The 19661-nt window shown below is 41.0% G+C and overlaps 1 protein-coding gene across 3 annotated transcripts in view; it reads left to right on the top strand.

The window, feature by feature from the left end:
• The first annotated feature begins 874 nt into the window (after window positions 1-874).
• Window positions 875-19661, top strand: part of MFSD6 (major facilitator superfamily domain containing 6) — a 74264-nt gene continuing 55477 nt past the window's right edge. For 2 of the 3 annotated variants that reach the window (XM_060016409.1, XM_060016411.1), the window contains exon 1: window positions 875-1140. The gene's annotated coding sequence lies outside the window, so the exon portion shown is untranslated. Of the gene's footprint in view, window positions 1141-1567; window positions 1705-19661 lie in introns of those variants that run through there. The other variant, XM_060016410.1, reaches the window with a different exon arrangement.

The raw sequence follows: 19661 nt of genomic DNA, 5'->3' as shown, positions 1-19661 counted from the left end.
TAAGTAGTACTTATACAGTGTTTCATGTATGAGAAATGTTCGTCGATGCTAGCTGCCATTATTATTGTTGTTATTCCCAGAACAAGACGATAAGCTCCCTGAGGACAGGATCTGGCACCCCAAAGGCCCATTACAGGCACCAAAAAAAATACTTGCTGAAGGAATGATACCTTTTACAGCCAACTCCACTCTCCCCACCCTCTCTACGTGTCTAACCAGAAATACAACTATAATTGCGTTACAGATGCGACACACATGGTTACCTCTTCAGCAAGCTGCCAGATACTCCGTAGCACTTTCTCAGTTTGAAAGAGTGCTTTAGTCTCAGCCCTTCCCCGGTGAGTCCTGAAACCCTGGTTGTTTGCCTCCTGTCTCTTGCCAAGCTCCTCTCTCCCAGGTCAACTGAGGACAGTCGGCCACAGCCACCGCTGGCCCAGAGACGCTGAGGCAACGCATTAATAGTGTTAGCATTCTGCTTGGCACTGAATAAATGCCCTACAAACGATGGCTATTATTGTTGCTGCTACTGTTGTTATTATTATTACAATTCCCAACCAGCCGGCCATCTACTCCCCGCCCCCTCCCCCCGGAGCTAGGCCTGCATCTTTTGCCTGGGGTCGGGGTGGGAGGCTTTTAGCCGGGAGCCGGGGTGCGGGGACCTGGGGATAGACCCTCGCGTCTGCTCTCCCCCTTCGTGGCGCGCCTCCCCGGCAGGGCTGGGGCGGCGGGTCCCCCGGGGCCGCCAGGGCTGGCGGGAGGCCGGGAGGAGCAGCCGCCGACGCATCCGCCGCCGCCGCAGGAGGCGGAGCGCTGCACCTGGCGGCGGGTCCTCGGCGCTCAGCCCTGAAACGGGTCCAGCCGGTAGCGAGCGGCGGAAGCCGGGCCAGAGGAGGAGGAGGAGAGAAGGTCGCGCCGACCGGTACGCTCGGCTCGCCGCTCCCGGTCCCCCCACCGGCCCGCATCCCTCCGCCGCGCCCCGCCCCGCCGCAGCTCCCGAGGAACCAGTGACCCGCCCGAGATGGTGAGCGCCGTCTCGACAGCCGCCGCCCCGGCGCCCGGAGCCGCCGCCCCGTGCCCGGGGGAGATGGCTCCCCGCGCCCCGCGCAGCTGAGCTCTCGCCGCCGTCGCCGCCCGCCGCAGGTGAGTCGGAGCCCGGCGCGAGGGGGAAGGGGTCGCGCTCGGCGGGGCGGCGGGGTAGCCCCACCCTGGGCTCCCCTGCAGGGGCCGGGCCCGGCCGGAGGGCGAGGAGCCCCCTGCGGCGCTCACACCTGCAGTCGCTGAAAGGCTTCCGAGGAGGGGCCTGGCCTCAGGGCGTGGGGGGGTGTCTCCGCTCCCAGTCCCGCTCGCCTGCTACTGTCTCCCTCCCCTTGGATCCCGAGTCGGTTGTCATCTTTTGGGGCGCTGAGGGCAGCTACAGCCTGCACCCCCGGTGCGCCCGGCGCGAGCAGCACTTCCGCAAACGTAATTGCAGTCGGGAAAACAAAGGCGCTGCCCAAGGAAGCCGTCGCCGGACGCCGGCAGCAGCCAGGGAGCCGGGTGAGGGCTGCGCCCCAGTGCCCAGGCCCTTGTCGGCCCGGCCGCACTCGCGCCCTTGCCATAACCGTCCTCGGGAGAAAGGGAGGCGAGAACACCAGACAATCCGAGTGCAGGGACGTAGCTCCTTGGGTGGCAAGAGGAGGAAATTGACAGCGTCTGCTTACCCAGGTGAATAAATACGCAAAATACCTCTTTCCCTTGCCTGCTATCATCCTGGGAGAAATTCCCCGCCTCCGTGCTGCTTTACTTCAGCCTGGCCTAACATGTCCCTAGAGCCATTATGAGATAACAGTCGGGGTTTCTAGTCCTTTGGGGTCCTTTGTGTCCCCTACACGGCTCCCTGTAAATTTAAGTAGGAGGGTGAAAAATTCCAAATGCGACTTTCCCCTTCATTTATCCCATCTGCACGTGGACAGGCAGGTGGATTCGTTACCCTGGAGGCCAGCACACGGTGCATTTCGCCTCTCCCACATATATTCGCAACCACAAACATTTCCTTTCATCCGAAAATCTTTAATAGTTAAACATTTTACAGAGCTACTGGAACAGATAAAATCTTGCCTATTAGTAGTAGAAAAGAACCTCGAAGAGTTGAGGTTTTAATCCCGACTGGTGTCTAAATATTTTTATGCTGTTGGGCATGTCACATCTTCCTGAGCCTCAGTTTTCTCACCTGTAAAAGGAGATGGTTGGATAGTACAGTGGTCAAGCTTCCCCCTAATTGTTCTAGAAGTTTAGGATTTTCTGGAAATCTAACCTTTTCAAAATAAATGAATGTAAAGGGTGGGTGGATGTACAGTTGACCAATGACATGTGATAAAAGCAGATGTGTTTTTGGTAGGCCTCTGGTGTCTGCAGAGCATCTCTTCCCCAAGACGTGGCCACTAGTCTGCTAAAGGTGTATGTGCATCGTTGATGGCCTTGTTAAGTAAAAGGAGAGGATAGGAAGTCGCCTCACAGGGAAGGTCGGCTTTTGACACTTTAAGCTGATGGTCATCAGCAGACACGGAAGATATTTTCAGTTATTTTGTGGTAGTCAGATCGCTTGTGTTTATCACAAGTTGCAAGTAAAACTTAAGATTGCTTTTAGGAGGAAGCTGGGACATTGCTGCTGAGCCCAGGGCTGGGGGAGTAGGAGGAGAAAGGATCATATTTCAATAATGCATTAAAGCTACTAAGCATGTTTACAGTAATTTATTTCTAAGGCACTTTCTGTATCTGTATGAATAAGGTAAATGTAAAAACATGAAGGCAAACCAAAACACAAAGATAAACGAAACAGCAAGGTTTGCAGGTATTTGGTGATATGAGGTATTGGATCACCAAGTCTAGCATATATAGTTTCTGGATGATTAACAGTAATAAGGCACTTTTTGAGCACTTAGTATGTTCAAGACACCATCTTAAACACTTGATTTCTATATCTCTGTAAGATAAGTCTTGTCGCATTTTATGGATGATGAAAAGGAAGCTCGAATGGTTAAGGAACTTACACAAACCACATAATCAGTAAGAGGTGGAGTTAGGTTTGACCCCGTGTCTCTGGCTCCAAAGCCCAGGAAATTTCCACACGGTGTCCCTCCCTATTCAGGACCCATTAAGTCTCACCACCTACACAGGTGCCTTCCTTTGCTTCTTGCCTTTGAAAATTAATTTCATTGCAACATACATACATTACATATGTTAACATTTATCTGTGTAAGATAATCTATATAGTGCATATATATTTACGCATGTATGTTTACCCATTTGTTCTCACCATTTTTAGGTTGAAGGCAAGTGTAAAAATGAATATAACCAGATATATTTAGTGTTAGGCTGACAGGTTTTTTGTTTGACTTCTTTTGATATTCAGTACATCTTGATTTAGCAGTCTCATTGTAGGGAAAGGGAGAAATGCAATAGATGTAAATGTATTTGTTAGCTGCTTTGGCACATTGTCTTGGGAAAAAATCATGATATGGTAAGTGAAAAAAGGAAGAGATTTATATACAAACCATCATACAAGCACACGTATACCTTGTTGTCTCCAAACTGTTGACAGTGGCTTCCTGAAGGAAGTGGGTTCAGATGGTAAAGAAAAGAGGGTACTTTTACTTTTTACCTTATAAAGTTATGTTTGGGCTTAAAAAGCTTTTTTTTTTTTTTTTTTTGCAACAAGCATTTGTTATTTTATTATAGAAACTAAAAAGAGAAACAAAAGGAATAGAATTGATTCACTTAATAAAAATCAAAAATAAGAAAAAAATTGAATGTGCCTAAACTCTGTAATGTTAGAGAAGTGAAATATGAGACTCAGGAGATCAAAGAGGAAGGTGGTATTCTGGGAATCGCATGTGTAGGAGCAAAGGGTGACCAGTCTTGGATGACTAAGTTTTACCTTTTCTAACAGTATCTATAGGGTGTTCTACAGCACCCCCAATTTTCCTCCCCAATAAGAATGCTTTGGTGCACACACCCCAATTTACCTGCTGGATAGGGTGGTAAGAATTTCTTCCTGCTCTTGCTAGTGGTGGCTGTCTTTGGAAGCGTAATTGTTCTTTATGTAGAAGGTAGGAGTAGGAGAAATAAATTTATCTGCTGTGTCATTTCCTGAAATTACGGCATTCTGGATGACTTCAGGTGTAATTATTTTTAGTAACATAATTTCAGGAGCAGGAAGTTGTCAAGTTAATCTAGTCTGATGCATATCTAAACATATATATGTATAGATACATATACATGTGCATATATGTACATAATCTTGTCTGATGTGTATATATACATACAGATGTATATATACAAATCCCACAATTCTGTTTTATGTAATACTAATAAAAATCATTGCTTAGAATCCTTAAAAATTAATACATTTTCCTGCTCAGACTTAGAAATCCAGAATCAAATACATTCAGACTTTTCAGAATCAAGAAAACACATTCTTCCTTGTGTTTTGTACCCAAAGGAAAAGTGAATAAGGTTGGTTCATTATAAACGTAATAGGCAATAACGAGAAAAACATAATTGTAAAATTATTTTGCAGAAGAGATATTCTGACAATTTTAGGTGTCATCCAATGTTTCATTCAAGGTTCTAATTATGTTTTGGGCTGAGGGAAGTCTCAGGCTTTTGATTTAGGAAACTTTGTTGCTCAGTAGGTTCTCTTTAAACCCAGAAATCAAGTGCAAAATCCTACCCTAGTACAAAGCCAGTTTTGGTAAAACCTTTTCCTCAAAGCAAAATGAATGTGTCATTTCCCAGTGCACAGCATTTTGGATTCCTGGGAAATGCAGACGTACCCATCTGCTGTGAATTCTGTGTGGGGCAAAGAAAACACCCTTAATGTCTCCATCAGGAACATTCCATTTGGATATGATTCCTCCATGTTTAGTTACCCAACATTAGCTGTCTTTGGCCATTTATTCTACTTTACTGGCATTTTGGAGGGTGAGAATGCCTGTGTCAGCCTGATTTGTTGTCCTAAATCCTGAATGACATGTTATCCAGTACTTAGCCCTATTGTTGGGTTTCAGTAACTTTGCTTTGTAGCTGGTTTTCCTTCTCTGTATTTATAAGACACTTATTTACTGCTTTGTAAAATGGCATTGTTTAAATTAAGTTACTTGGCTGCGTAGCTTTTGGAAACTATCAGAGCCATTTGCTAAGATATTGATTTATTGGCGCGGAGCCCAATAGAAAACTAAACCAAACCAAAACAAATAAAAAATGTGGAACACCTAAACTTTGAACCTGTATATTAATATGTGTCTACTATAGCTATTGCAACTCAGGTTGCTAGTTTGTGGCTCTAAATAGCATACACACACACACACACACACACACACACACACACACACACACACACACACACACACACACACACACACACACCTGCTACCTCAGCACCAACAAAAATACCCCAAATGTTGTGTATTAAAAGTACCTTTCATCTGCTTTTGTCCACTGTAATGTGAATATGGCTGAGCCATAGATGTGCTGATGATTGTGTTGAAGAGATGTTAAGGTTTGGAAATGTGAATGACTGGCCTGTATTACCTTGTGACCTGGTGGTCCTGCTGTATTTAGGAATGGGAGAGAATGGGGCAAAGATGAGAAGAGATCTAGGCTCTTACAAAAACCATATTCCAGAGATATAAGAGAGGATTGAGTAAAGGATGGCCGAGACATCTTTTTTGACATTTGTTCTGGCCTGTGTTTGAGTAGGGGAGACAAATTCAGGGAATGATGTGCAAGTAGAAAACAGGGAAGTCCAGCTTTGAATGACTCTGAGGAAATGTTTTGATGTGAGACCAAGAGTGGAACTTGGGGGAGAGGGAGATGGGACGTTATGAGTCAGCAGTGGCCAAGGGAGCTCTGGTGTGGATTTGTTGGGGATAAAAGGGGAATTGGAAAGAGGAACTGGTGTTGTCTCAACAAACTTGATTTGTGGTTAATTGTGCCTGGTGAAAGTGCACGAGAAGCCTAGACTGGTAGTAACTCCCTGCGTGGTTCTGTAGAGAGACCTGGGTGCCCCCCACCCCACTTTCCCCACGTGGCCACTGTGGGGTGAAGAGCGGAAATGGAGCAGTAGAGTCCAGGACTCCCAGAGGAACTCTGAGCCCCAGAACAGAGGAGGAGTGAGTCCCTATAAGCCATGTGGCGAATTCTTCTCTTATAACTGCTCTGGGCTTTTTTAGGCCCAAGGTTAAGGTAGAACACACTTGGCCCAAGGTAAATAAGGCCTTTCTCAACACAGCCAAGCCCCAAAGCCCCACACTAAACACTTAAAGTAGAACCATACAGAGCGACGTGGACACTATCTGTGACTTTTTAAAGAAGTGCACTGATGTGATGCACCATAGCCAAGCTTCTGTAGCTGTGTGGGGTGCCTTCTCTCTTCTATTTCAAAATGCTTTCTGTGGAATTGTGTTTAACTAATGAACAGGTAGACCCCACACTCACCTTTATGAGGGAGTTTGAATAAAAGAGTATCAAAGGGGTAAAATGACACACTCTTAAATTTTATTTCCCATTAATGAGGTTCCCTGTGTTTTGAAAGTGTAATATCTCTAAGAGTATCTCAGGGCTGCCCTGGTGGCACAGTGGTTGAGAGTCCGCCTGCCGATGCAGGGGACACAGGTTCGTGCCCCGGTCTGGGAGGATCCCGCATGCCGCAGAGCGGCTGCGCCCGTGAGCCATGGCCGCTGAGGCAGCGCGTCCGGAGCTTGTGCTCCGCAATGGGAGAGGCCACAGCAGTGAGAGGCCCGCGTACCGCAAAAAAAAAAACCAAAAACCAAAAAAACCGTATCTCAGACCTCTTGTAACTGGCCCTTTCACTTGTTCCTGCTGGTGAGCAGGAACAGCACAAGGATAGGCGGACTTCAGCTGAGCAACTCCAGGTGACCTTTCAGGAACTACAGGGTCAAGGGTGTCCCAGTTATCACTCAGATACCTTATATTTCAAATAATGCCTTTACAATATGTATTTTATTTATTTTATTTTTTCAAAAACTTATTTTTTGGCTGCATTGGGTCTTCGTGGCTGCGCACGGGCTTTCTCTAGTTGCGGCGAGCAGGGCCTACTCTTCATTGTGGTGTGCGGGCTTCTCATTGTGGTGGCTTTTTCTTCCTTGTGGCACGTGGGCTCTAGGTGCGCGGCTCAGTAGTTGTGGCACGCGGGCATCAGTAGTTGTGGCTCACGGACTCTAGAGCACAGGCTCAGTAGCTGTGGCACACGGGCTTAGTTGCTCCACAGCGTGTGGGATCTTCCTGGACCAGGGCTCGAACCTGTGTTCCCTGCATTGGCAGGCAGATTCTTAACCATTGTGCCACCAAGGAAGTCCCAAACATATATTTTAAAAGTGATATATGCTCATTGGAGAAAAATCCAGTCAAGTCTAAGAAAAAATTAAAGTAACTCCTAATTTTACTTCTGAGAGATAACTCCTAGTAATATTTTGGTATTATTTTCATATCTTTTTCTAAAGTATATTTTGTATGAAGCACATAGATTTACAAATATAAACTCTTACAATACATACAGGTTTGTGTCTTGCTTTTTTTCACTTAATGCAGTGCACAGATTATGAGCATTTTCCCATATTCTATTAATTCTATTTAAGTTCTATTAACTTCAGTTTTTCCATCCTGTGGATGTAAGTTTCTGTTTTTCTCTCATGTGGACATACCATAATTTATTTAACTGTTTCTATTACTGATTGCTCACTTTGTTTCAGTTTTGATCATTATGGTAAACATCCATACACTTAAATCCTTGCCTTCTAGAAAGACTATTCTTCTATTCTCAGTTGATGAGAGTGACTATCGATCTTCATCTTTACCAGCATTGAATATTTTCATTTTCAAAAATATTAGTATGGCATGTTTATTGAAGTATCTCGTTTCTTTAATGGCCGAGGTAGTAAATCTTTTTCTGAAAGAAACTGATAGCACTTGGTACCTCTCAATTTATCAGAGTCCTAACAGCATAAGAAACAAGATAATTTTAGATTACATATGCTGGAATGTGCTTAGGATATAAATGATTATTTTAGACTATAGTGTGCTTAAGGGATATAAAGAAAAGTCATTGACAGTAGCTACATGTCTATAGAAGAATGTATCCTAAACTTTGAGGTCTGTATTTTCATCTAGATTGTAAACTCGTAAAAGATATGTCTGAGAAAGAAACACCTATAAATTTCTGTTTAGAATGCCTTGTCTTATAGATAGACTGTATACTCTTTAAGCCTCTTAAGTTTCTCAGTGTCTTAATAGTGCCAGAATAGCTACATAATAATGCCAGTCTTTTGTTGAATAAGCATTTATCAAGCACCCATTATAAATATAGCATTATTTTACATATATAATATGTGTACTGGTGCTCTAACCCAGTGTTACAGTACCAATACCTGGAGTTGTATTTTTATTTCTCATTATAATTCTTATTTTTCCACAGTCTACTTTTCCTGTGTTCCTAGTATTTTTAGATTTTGGACCCATAGTCCTATACTAATTATATTTGCCCAAGTCCTTTTCTGAAAAAATTTGAAAAAAAATTGAATGTGTGTCTGTGTGTATAGAACAAATATTCACATAACTAGGTTTAAAAATAAACCAAAAAACATTTTAATAGAATTTGAATTTCTTTTTTACTCATATATATTCTGTATAAATTGCTTCTCAAGTATAGCACGCAATAATTTATAGAGGAAAATCTGAAACTTTAAGTAAATAACGTAGCTTTCAAAATCAATCTTTAAAAAAGTCTTTGTTTTATACTTCGAAAAGATAAGAAACGAAAAAGAAAAGCTGAGATTTTTCTGTGTTAACTTCTTGGCAAAGAAACAAAAATTGTGTCTATAATCATTAAAATCGTAAATAATTTGATAATAGAGACAGTTTTCAAATGACAAGAGGTGACTTGCTGTGGCTTCTGCTTTCACTGTGGCCTGTGCCCGTGCTGACCAGGTTCCAGCCTTTCCTCTTTCTCTCCTCTTCTAACCCGGTACCTGTTCTATTACCTAGAAGGTGTTTGAAGACACCGTTGCAATGCTGGCATAGTTCTCAGGCTCCCACATGAAAATAATTGCACTTGTAGGGTTCTCAATCTGAGAAACTGCATAATGTTGGAAAGCTAATAAGAATTGCATAAACATTTATTAGAGAAATAGATGTATGATGGTAGCATCAATATACATTGGAAAATGAGTGGAACATGTATGTATGACACATTTATTCAGTGCTTTCAAAGACCACTGGCAGTAACTCCACAGCTCCCACAGGCTAGAACTGTTGCCCTGGAGGAAGCCAGTGGCGGGTGAGTCCATGCCCGCTTCTGTGGCTCATGGCTGGAGGGGAGTGGGTAGGGAAGCTCTGGGTGGGCTTGTCTTTCGAGACCTGTTGCCGGCATTCCACATTGCAAAGTAGAAAGAATTTTCCCCAATTTAAAAGTTATGTGCTTTGTAACACTGAGGTTGGCACTCTTGGTTCAGTAATCTGAGTACCACCCCTATTTGTAAGATTATTTCAGTGGGGAAATGGTTTCTAAGCTTCAGCAATTGAAGTACAATGAATATTGGAAACCCGGCCGTTCAGGAGTTTGGTTATTTTAAACAAACAATTTCATTGCCGTGTCTGCCTATTGATTTTGGTTTAGAGAGAGATGACTATGCACTGGTTCTATTTTTCAAAAGTTTCTGTGGCCCCCTTAAATCCTTACATTGTTTTCCTTCTTGACAAATGAATGCAGAGTGTCAGCAGCAGCATATTCAATTAATTTTACTTCCTATTTTCAACACCTATTGGATTTTTTTTTTTAGTTGCAGAAACAAGATATAAATATATTTTTAAAAACCTTTTTCTTCCATGCTGTACTATGAACTGTTACTTGTTCCTCACACTGGGCTTGTTTTATTTATTTATTTTTTAACATCTTTATTGGAGTATAATTGCTTTACAATGGTGTGTTAGTTTCTGCTTTATAACAAAGTGAATCAGCTATATATATACATATATCCCCTTATCTCCTCCTTCTTGCATCTCCCTCCCACCCTCCCTATCCCACCCCTCTAGGTGGTCACAGAGCACCGAGCTGATCTCCCTGTGCTATGCGGCTGCTTCCCACTAGCTTTCTATTTGACATTTGGTAGTATTAGGAAGTTTATTTGAGAGGTAGAAGGAAACGAGGTTCGGGGGCCTGCTTCAAATTTATACTATAAGCTCTTGGCACAATATTTAATCAAAAGCCTAAAACGAATAAATAGAAATCTGCTTCCATGATGGTTGATAAGGTCTAAGGACCTACATTACAAATTTTTTATTGACATTTAAATGTGTCTTCCACAAAGTGAAAGTGAAAACCCCCTTGGCTTTTATTACTAAAACCACATTTAGGGTTAAAGTCTATGCCACGCCCCTGCACTCCCACCCCACCCCCCATGGAAATAATTTGTTCTTTTTACCATCTTAGTAGGTGAAGGGAAATAGAGTTGGCTTTGTCCCCTTTCTTTCACATTTATTATGTTACAGATATAATTAAACTGTTCCTATATTTTAAAAATTTTTTAATATTTATTTACTTGGTGGTGCCAGGTCTTAGTTGCGGCACAGGCACGCGGGATCTTCATTGCAGCCTGTGGCATCTTTTTAGTTGCAGCACGCGAGCTCTTGGTTGGGACATGCGGGATCTAGTTCCCTGACCAGGGATGGAACCCGGGCCCCCTGCATTGGGAGCGCGGAGTCTTAACCACTGGACCACCAGGGAAGTCCTAGGGGGCTATATTTTATTTTTTTATTTTTTTCTTAAAGTTACCATTTATTAAGAGCTTACCATGTACCAGCCCTATTAACCTGTCACATGCATTGTTTTCATCTATTCCTTGCAGCAATCCTAAGAGTTTAGTGCGAATGAGATTTACAGATTTATAAATGTAAAACCTAAGAGGTGAAGAGGTTAGAAACCTGGCCAAAGCCATGTGGCTAGTAATTGCTTCAAAACTGATCTTTCAGCCTCTCGTGCTCACCCTCTTAGTTATGACGTGACACCCTTTCTAAGCACAATCAATCCTCTTAATTGCCCAGTGAAATAGGCTGGGCTTGTGCCCTTGTTCCCAGGTGCGGACAGTGACCTGAGTGGTAACATAACTTGCCCAAAGACACCTGGTTATTTTTTTTTTTTATTTTTTCACACACACACACACACACACACACACACACACACACACACACACACACAGTATTTTATTTTTACAAGAGATAAATAGACTGACACCAAGCATGGTAAATGGATGACCACAACAAAAGCAACAATGATTGCAATTACCAAACAGGAAACACACTCATACTATGTCATAATATTGACATTCAGTCCAGTAATCCTCCACTGTAACAGCTCCTTTACTTTGCAGTGAAAATTGATTTGTATATTTTTTGCCTCTGAGTCCTTGTGGGATTTTTTTTTTTTTTTATTCAAACAGAAAGTCACAAAAAGTATAATCATCCTCATCAGTTTACTCAGTCCCAGGGGGCTCTATTTTAAATGAATAGTTATTTCTTGCCGTGGATACTTAATTATCATTCTAGTCCATAAGCCAACAATGTGTTCTCTAATAAGCCTGTGCACCCATCCCACCTCCCAGCTAGGCTGTGGTCGTGGAAATGGATATGGATGTAAATTCATGAGCCGTGATGGATAAAATGCTAGCTGGGTTCCGGGGTTCAAGGGTGGTGCCAGGGATTACGAAAACACTTGGGAAGAATGCTTTTGGAGTGATTGCAAAATAAGGCCCAGCATTGTAATGAAATATCATACCCTGGAATGAGATCACAGCCACCACCACCACCAAATGTTGCTATGTTGCTTTTGAGTTAGAAAAATGCTTTTTCATACATTATTTCATTTAAGCCCTAGAACCCCTCTGAGAGTTAATTGACTCTGGTTTGTGTTTTTAATCTCCATTTTACAATGAGGAAAGGGAGGCTCAAAGAGGCGGTGCTTTGTCAAAGCCAGGAGAGCAACTGAGACTTCTCTCTGCACTTCCTAAAATTAATGTCTGTCACCTTAAGCTTTAGTAAAATCTTATGTGTATTTTGCCATCAGGTATTTGTCAAAAATAGCCAATATTTATTGAGAGCTTACAAGAGTAAAGGGCAGTATGCTAAGTACTGGATTCCTCCCTCAACGAGTTTATAATCTAGTTGGGCAAACAGGAAATATCTATAAAAAGAGCAATAAAATTACCCCTACCTCATGCAACAGCTCAGGTGTGGGAGTAATCTTCAGAGGTAGAGGAAGGAGTTAGGAAAATACTGCAAGTTTATTCTATTTCCAGATGTTATAAAAAATTGCCTTAGATTCAGTTCATAAAGTACTGTCTAAAATGATTCCATCACAGGATATCAGTATTTGCAATTAGTGTTACACTAAAATAGAAGGTCAGATGTTAGGGAATCCTTAGTAGAGGTTGCAGTGGCAGAACCCTGCCAGTCTGTTTTCCACACTGAAGCTATAATGATCTTTGTAAAATACAAATGTGGCCCTTCTACTCTCCCGTTCAGTTCTCTTTGGAGGCTCCCCTTTATGCTCAAAACACTTAATACGCCCAAGTTCTTACGTATCAGGCACTGTGCTAAGAGCTCAACACACATTATCCTTTTTCATCCTCACGGCTACCCTAACGGAAAAATATTATGATGTTCCTTATTTTGTATATGAGGAAGAGTAAGACTTAGAGAAATTAAAAGCTTTCCCAAGGCCACAGAACTCGACAGTGGCCGAGCTAGGATCCCAATCTCGGCCAGTCTCTCACTCCCGACTCAGGAACCCCTTGGCATTGTGCAGAAGGCCTTTCTTGATCAGCACCTTCCATGGTCCTCCTTTGTGGGTTACGCTTACTCATCTGCTAAGGCTCCCCTTAAGGCCCCACCCCAGAGACTCCTGTGTCACCCGTGCTTGCACCTATTTTAACATTGGGCACAGCAGGTCATGGTTGTGGAGAGACCCCTGCCTCTCTCTCTCCACTGGATTTGATAGCAGGGACTACGTCTTTACGCCATTTGAATTATTGATCACCAAGCATGCATCCCATCTAATGGTTGGTGTTAAATTCATGCTTGTGGGATTAAAAAAGAAAGCATGTCTTTATCTTCACTATAACTCTCTGATGTAGTATTTTGTATTCTACCCAGTCATCCCTCAGCTTGATACTTGAGGGCATCTGTAATCTATTGCTGTTTGCTAGCCTCGTTTGCCCTTCAGCCCCAGTATTAACCTTGTAAGGATCTCCTGCTGTCTTTTCTTTCCCGCATCCTGGAGTAGTTTTTCCATCCTTTGTCTAAGGCAAATCGTACACATCTTTCAAGGTTCAAGTTGAGTCCCTCATTCTCTTGACAACTCCCATCTGGAGTTGGGACTCTCTACTCTGAACTCCAGAAGCACCCCTGTCATCAGTAACATTTTTGGTTAATTATGCAGTGTTCTGTGACTTCTCTTGTATTATTGCTCTGACTTGTCATTTAAATCTTCCTTGTGTTTTGGGCTCACCTTGTCAACTATAAAGTCTTCGAGGCCCAAGACCTCTTTGTCTAGTAAGCGGCACAGTGGGTTGACAGGCAGTACCTGCTAAGAGCACAGACTGTCTGGATTTGAATCCCAGCTCTGCTGCATATTCCCTGTGTGACGTTGGGATAATTATTTACCTTCTTTGTGCCTCAGTTTCCTCATCTGTAAAGTGAGGAAAGTAATCATGTTTACCCCAGAGAACTGTTGTGAGGAATAATGAGTTAGTACATTTTAAGCCCATAGCAAGTGTTATTTAAGTGTTGTGGTGGTATAGTTAGTAATAATAGTGAGAATAATATAGCCCACTGAAAACTCTTATTAAAATACAAAAATGTTGTCCAAGGGGGACAACCACAGGCTGTGAATTAACCACTGTATGGATCAGTTTGGCACCTAGCAGACAGGTTTTGCTGTGAGCCTGGGAAAGGTCCATCAAGAATGACGAGGACAGCAGGTTCTGGGTTCTGGGAAGAGTTTCAGTCCAAGTGGAATGCTGTCGCTAGCAGCTGTGGGGAGCCTGTGGGTGTAGCACTGAGTGCCTGCAGGGCTCAAACTAGACTCCGGAGAATCGGGGCTGACAAAACTAGAGCTAGTTTGATTCTTTCACAATTTGATGTAGCCATAAAGGAGCCACGTCAAAATGCTGCAAAAGGAAGAGGAAGGTTCCAAAATAGTCATTCACCTTTGCACACCTTAATGCCCTTGTAGCATGTGTAACTGTTGTAAAACCAACCTTATATTTCTTTTTCATGGCATTGGCTCAATGTGTAGCAGATGCTAAAGCAATCCTTATTGAGAAAAGATGTGTTGGAATTGAAATTGAGTGCTGTGCTTCTGAGGAAAGCTCTATTCTGGAAAATGCTGGGGGTTGAACTGAATGTTCACGGTACAGTATGTAAATACCAGGATGTGAAGGCTCATTTAGAGGAGCTTCTGTATGTCTATGTTGGGAATACACTGCAGCAGTGATTAGAGTTCTGCTCTGGGATTCACATTGCTCAGAAGCATAGAGAGTGGTCAGTAAGAGTTGACAGGGTAGAGCTATAGCTCTGAGGGTTCAGGAAGTGGATTTCCCCATTTTGCAGCTTCAGTCCTGGTCTCTGGGCAACAACATTGTGTTGATAGCTGTGGTGCCAGGAGGAATGTCCCAGTAATCCAGGGATTGTTTCCTCTCCATCACTGGTAGTTATGTCACTGATACATTAGAGCACACATTATCATAGCGTTGGCAGATCTGACCTTTGGCAATTATTATTCCAAGGAATATATTCAGGTTTAAGATTTTCTTTCTTCAAAAGTTGAATCCGTCTCCATACTCATGTATTTGTGGATAACTCAATGTAATTTTGAGCAGCTTTCATTTAAATATTTAATGAAGAAAGCTATCAATTTTAACAAGAATGATTTCTTCACCCCTCATCAATAATTCAGAAATAGCTGCTGTTTTTTAATGACTCAGTGTAGGTACCAGTAGAATGAATGCCCTTCCAGGTTTTAAAAGGCTGTGTTATGTATGTTCACAGTAATGATGTTGATTGCTATCATTAGAGAGTGCCAAGTGAGAAAGCTTTTCTAAAAAACAAACAAAAGCCCTTCTTATCCAAGTAGGATTAACTGCAAACCTGTAATATAGATTTTTCTAGAGAAATTCATAGATTTATTTCTGTTTATAATTTGAAATGTCTTCTCTCTTTTTTAAAGTTTCTTTAAAAAAAATCTTTAAGATTCAGAAGTTTAAAACAAAATATTAGCTTAATGGGTTCATGTTGGTGGACTATTAAATAAAAAAAGTCTCCCCTAGATTTGTAAACAGGTTAAGTACTTCATACAGCATGTAAATATTCTAACTTCTCCTTATACTTACTCTATCAATCCTTATGGCAAATTAAATGTAATCTAAGTCATCCAAAGCATGCCCTGCTTTGGGACATATTTTAATTTTATTAAAATGCAGAGGTTTTTGGGGGGTTCATTTGTTTCTGTTTTGTCCCTGATACTTTGATTACGTAGATGACTGTAGTTATACTTTATTTTGTTTCTCTGTTCACAATGTGATTATTTCAGTTCCTTTTCATCAGTATCTAAATATGACCTGAAAATATTGAGTCTAAACACTAATGTCCAGAGTTGAAACTAAAAGTTTTTGTTTGTTTGTATTTTTAGATTTGAAATTCATATAGAAGTTATTGAATGTGACATTCATATAAAAGGTACTGAATGCCATATTACAGGAACATTTTCTTCACTACTTTGCATTTGTTGATATTTTGACAACTACTTAACATCTGGACTCATGTTAACAAGAGAAACTTTGCATAACCTATGATAATTAAAAATCATTTGAATCAGATGGAGAGGAATGAGTGGTTTAGGGGAAGTCACTCATCAAGGTTTAAATCAACCTCCTAATGTAATATATTTTGCAGCTTTGAATGAGCATTTGGGGGTTGATTCAGTTCTTCATCATCACTTGAACAATTCGGGAATTATGCTTTTTAAAGGTAACTTTGTGTCCTTCTTGTTATAGAAGCAGCAGTTGACTTATGGAGGATAATTAAATAAAAGCCACCTGACAAGAATTCATGCAGTCAGCATTCCTTCTGTACAATTCTGAAAACTATTTTTAGTCTGTGAGAGAAAGATACTAGCAGCTGCTTTTGATTATCTTGTACCAAGACAAAGCCCATGTGACTGCATATTTCTTTTTTAGCTTTGATTTTTATTTTTTAGGTGAGTTATGCATGTACAAAGCTTTTTTAAAAAAAATTAGCAAGTTTACAAAACTTGTTTCTTTTTTTTTTTTTTAAATCAGACTTCTACGACATCCCTCCTCATTTTCCCTCCCAGAGGCAACTACATTCTCTGTCTTTAAGGTGATTATTTTGATATTCACCAGTGCATTTTGAAATAAAAAGCTTGTATTCTTAATTCATGATTTTTAAATGTAGGCATTATCTGTTGTCTTCCCACTACGGAAGATACAGAGTTACTCTCCATGCTGTCCCGGCTCTCTGTGCCCATTCAGCCTTCTCATTTCCCTATCTTCCCCATATAGTTACGTGGCAATTTTGGTTAGTTCAGTAGCCCTTCCTTACATTAGTATGACTATGTGATCGAAGCTGAGACATGTAGTAAACTACGATTATTTTTCTTTTCTTGTGCAACTTTTTGTTTTCTTGTAGTGTTTTGTTTACCTTTCTCTAAACTTACCAGTAATTCATCCCTAAACTCTTCACCAGTGGTCTAAATTTCCTCTTAGGACATTCAGATCTATTGGTATTCTGCTGGTGTCACTTTGCTGACAAAGCCTCTCCTGGAGCCTGCACACCTGACCCAGCTACACTGGCCGCCTTTTGTGTCATCTTGGGATCTCCAGTCACCAGCATGCCGTATTCCCTTTGCCTCTCTCCTATGTTCTCTTATTTTCTAAATTCCATGTCTTACTCTCTCTTGTTTTATTCCCTTGTTTTGGCAGTGCACAACCTGAGAAAGGGTATATGAGAGGTACATTTTTTTTGGAGAAATTGCATAAGTGAAATGTCTTTCTTTTACCTATAAACTTGAATGATAATTGGGTTGAGTACAGCTTCCAGTGTTGTTGTTGAGATATCTGAAGCCATTCTGGTCCCTGATCCTTAGTATGTGACACATTTTATTCTCTGAAAGTTTGTAGGGTCGTCTCTTTGTCCTAATGTTCTGAAAGCTTGATGATATACTTTGGCTTGGATGTATTTTATCCACTGTGTTAAGTACTCCGTGGTCATTTCAGACAACTCATATATCTTTCAGTTCTGAGAAATTTTCTTGAATTAAAAAGATTCCTAACTCTCAATTTTCTCTATTTTTCTCTTGGAGTTCCTGTTTTTTAGGTACTTGACTTTCTGGGTGATCCTATATTTGTCTTGTCTTTTCTCTGCTAGTTTCATCTCTTTTCTTTTTCGCTTCATATTTTAAGTTTCTTTTTTTGTTGTTGAAAAATAATATAGTTCACTGACTTTTTATAACGTGAATACTTCCATTTAATAAAGATCCAGATAAAAACAAAAACCCCAAAACCCCCAAATTATCAGGACCCCAGAACTCCTTCTAGCTACTACCTTACCCAAGGGTAATTACTATCTTGAATTTTTTAAACTAATCTTTTTTATTCTGAGATAATTATAGATTCACATACAGTTATAAGAAATAATACAGATATAGACCATTTATCCAGTACCCACTTTCCCCCAGTGGTAATAACATCTTGCAAAACTTTAGTATAATAGCACAACTAGGATACTGACGTTGATACAGTCAAGATACAGAACATTTTTATCACCACCAGATCCCTCACGTTGCCCTTTTGTAGCCGCCGCCTCTTTCCTCCCACCTCTACTCGCTACTGAACCCCTGACAATCACTTATATGTTCTCCATTTCAATAATTTTGTCAGTCTGAGAATGATATATGAATGGAATCATACAGTGGATAATCTTTTGAGATTGGCTTTTTTCACTCTTCATAATTCTCTGGAGATTCAGTCAGGTTATTGTATGTGTCAATCATTTATTCCTTTTTATTTTATTGTTTTATTTTATTTTTTTATTTTATTTTTTTTTTGGCGGTACGCGGGCCTCTCTCACTGCTATGGCCTCTCCCGTTGCGGAGCACAGGCTCCGGACGCGCAGGCTCAGTGGCCATGGCTCACGGGCCCAGCCACTCCGCGGCCCGTGGCATCCTCCCAGACCGGGGCACGAACCCGTGTCCCCTGCATCGGCAGGCGGACTCTCAACCACTGCGCCACCAGGGAAGCCCTATTCTTTTTTATTGCTGAACAATTTCCCATGGTATGGAGGTACCAGTTTGTTTAACCATTCATCCATGAAGGACATCTGAGTTACTTCCAGTTTTGGGCTATTATTGATAAAGATGCTGTAAACATTTGTGTACAGGTTTTTGTGTGAAAATAAGTTTTCAGTTCTCTGTGATAACTGCCCAGAAGTGCAGTTGCTGGGTCACGTGGTAGTCACGTTGTTTGGATTTATAAGAAACTGCCGAACTGCTTTGCAGAGTTGCTGTACCATTTTACATCCCCAGCAGCAGTGTATGAGGGATTTAGTTTCTCTTTATCCTTGTCAGAAGTCGGTGGTGTTCCTATTTTTATTTTAGCTAGTCTTATAGGTGTATAGTGATGTATCATGTTTTTAATTTACATTTTCCTAACGGTTAATGACAATGAACATCTTTTCGTGTGTTTATTTGCATCTGTATATCCTGTATGTTCTCTTTGGTGAAATGTCTCTTCATGTCTTGTCTGTTTTCTAATTGGATTGTTTGGTATATTTTCTGTTGAGTTTTGAGAATTCTTTACATATTCTAGATACTAGCCCTTTGTTGAATATGTGGCTTGCAAATATTTTCTCCCAGTTCATAGCTTGTTTTTCATTCTTTTAATAGAGCCTTTCACAGAGCAAAAGTTTTAAATTTTGATAAAGTCTAATTTTCATTTTTTCCTTTTTTGAGTCATGCTTTTGGTGTTAAGTCTAAGAATCGTTTGCCTAGCACTAGAACCCGAAGATTTTCTCCTAGGTTTTTTTTTCCTAAAAGTTTTACAGTTTTACATTTAAATCCATGAATCCATTTTGAGTGAGTATTCATATAAGGTATGAGACTTAGGTTGACATTCATTTTTTGCCTATTGATGACTAATTGCACCAGCCCTATTTGTTGAAAAGTTTTTTATCTTTCTCCCATCAAATTGTTTCTGCATCTTTGTCAAATATCACTTGGACATATTTTTGTGGATTTATTCCTGGGCTCTATGTTCTGTTCCATTGATCTATGTGTCTGTTCTTCCACCAGTACCACATAGTGGTGATTAGTATGTGGCTAAGTAATAAATCTTCTTTTTCAAAATTGCTTTAGCTATTCTAGTTCCCTTTCCTTTTCAGATAAATTTTAGAGTAATCTCACCTATATCCACAAAAAAATCTTGTTGGGATTTTGATAGGGACTGTGTTAAAACTGTATATAAATTTGAGGATAATTGAAGTCTTTACTGTGTTGAGTGTTCCACCCCATGAACATGGTATGGTTCTCCATTTAT

The sequence above is a fragment of the Delphinus delphis genome, chromosome 7, assembly GCF_949987515.2.
Source record: "Delphinus delphis chromosome 7, mDelDel1.2, whole genome shotgun sequence".
Classification (NCBI taxonomy): Eukaryota; Metazoa; Chordata; class Mammalia; order Artiodactyla; family Delphinidae; genus Delphinus; species Delphinus delphis.
Note: the sequence above shows the minus strand (reverse complement) of the source record. Positions and strands in the feature narration are given on the sequence as shown.